Source organism: Patiria miniata, unplaced genomic scaffold, assembly GCF_015706575.1.
Source record: "Patiria miniata isolate m_02_andy unplaced genomic scaffold, ASM1570657v1 HiC_scaffold_3, whole genome shotgun sequence".
Taxonomy (NCBI): Eukaryota; Metazoa; Echinodermata; class Asteroidea; order Valvatida; family Asterinidae; genus Patiria; species Patiria miniata.
In genome coordinates, this window is record NW_024037069.1 from 7,519,071 (window position 1) to 7,520,945 (window position 1,875).

The following is a 1,875-nucleotide window of genomic DNA, read 5'->3' on the forward strand; positions in this document are numbered from 1 at the left end:
GAATTATACCGTGACGTGGCGGGCAACGAACTCACAACGCTCAGCCATGGTGGAAGCATAGAGCTAGTGGAAGCATGGAGCTGTAAACACATTATAAAAACAACAGCACTTTATCACGCGACGTCACATGCTTGCGCTGCAAATAGCGAGCACCGTAGACCCAACCTCGTTTCCAGAGTGTGGAGCAGGCTGCAGTACGCGTTTGCCATCGACGGTTTTACGCAGAGCCCGGGAGTACTACGCAGTGTAGACTTTCGATTGGTCAGACCGCGCAAGGCATACTAAATATGTGTAGTCCTCCTGAGTATTCGTTGCACTCGGCGCAGGGGCGCAAGCGAAGCACAGGAAGAATAGGGACACTTGGTGGCCATGCACCATGGAGAAAAAAATATTTTGCCAAGGTCACCCCATGCTACCGTTTGGTGAACACTTTTGTAGAACAGCCGAGTAGAACACGTAAGGGCAACCCCTACGTTGACGTCGCTGACCTCGCAAAGTCTAGACACGCAGAAAAGCCAGCACAGGGGGCGGCCAGGCAGTCAACGTGAAAGCGCGCACGACGGCAAATTCCTGCGCAAAACGCAATCACGAAAAATCGACGAAACGGATCGCCGGTCCGTACGGGAAAATCAGGACGACCCGAAGTGTCCGACCCGCGCGGAAGACACCCTCCGCATTTTTCCACGGACGTGGAGCGATTTTGGCGCCGCGGGAGCCCGCGGTCTCGGATCCTTTCATGAGCAAACATCGTCTGGCAGGCCGAGTTAAACTCTCTCTTATATATATAGATACGTGTATTCAACTGCTGGACAAATACTAATCTACATTGGTTTCGATAAAGTTAACACTGACTGTATTATAGAAGCACTTCAAAGACGGTGTCAAGTTTAATAAAGGTTTGGTTGAACTACTTCCTTGGAGGTACTTTGACACGACGGGAACCGACTTTAATTTCCTGGTGCATGCGTTAGGGTTCACACCCATTCACTGGTTGTAATGTTTAAATTGACAATCATGCCTTCAAGTTGTCTTTTCAATATTATTTTCATCGATTTATACTAACTTTTAGGCCCTAACTGTAGCAGCGAGCGAGCGCGCGCGCAGGCTGGAAAGGCATCCTGCTTTTCTTCAGGGGCGGACTATTTTGACGTTAGTGGCGCCACTTCAGGGGCAGATCCAGGAATTTTCGCTGGGGGGGGGGGGTTCGTCAGCAAAAAATATGAAAATGTACACAGGTTTTTTCTCCGGACACTTGGCCGTAAAATCAAAAACAAAAACTGGGGGATAATGCACTGATCTAGACTGGATAGCGGATATCCATACACCAGTCACACAGTAGACTTCGCATATTGACCATAGAGCTATATTAAATTACTAGAGCGCTAACTCCTCATTCTGCGCGCGCGCGGAGACGCTTTGAAAGCCGTCCGGGCGCAGACATTTTGAATTCATGTGCGTGTTTTAGTCAGGTTCACTATGTATTTTCGTTGGGGTTTTATGGGGATTAGCAAAACTTTACATTTTTGAAAACGTTATGACCTACTGAATCCAAAACTAATGTTTTCTATTTTTTCCGACGCCATTATGTCGGCCATTTTGTGGGGACGTAATAAAAGGGGGCGGATCCATCCCCCCACTCTAAGATCTTGGCCGTGCCATGACAGATTTGATTCAATTTGGTATTCTTGTGAAGATAACACTGCTAAGAACATGTGTAGAGTCTCAGTTTAATAGAACAAAGCATTCTGTAATTATCTTGGTTTATAATTCACATTAAAAAATTATCACTTTATCCTATACATATTCAATGAAAAACTTTTACGATACCCTGCGTTTGCAATTGATATTTCGCAATAACTATAGGTCCGAATTTTG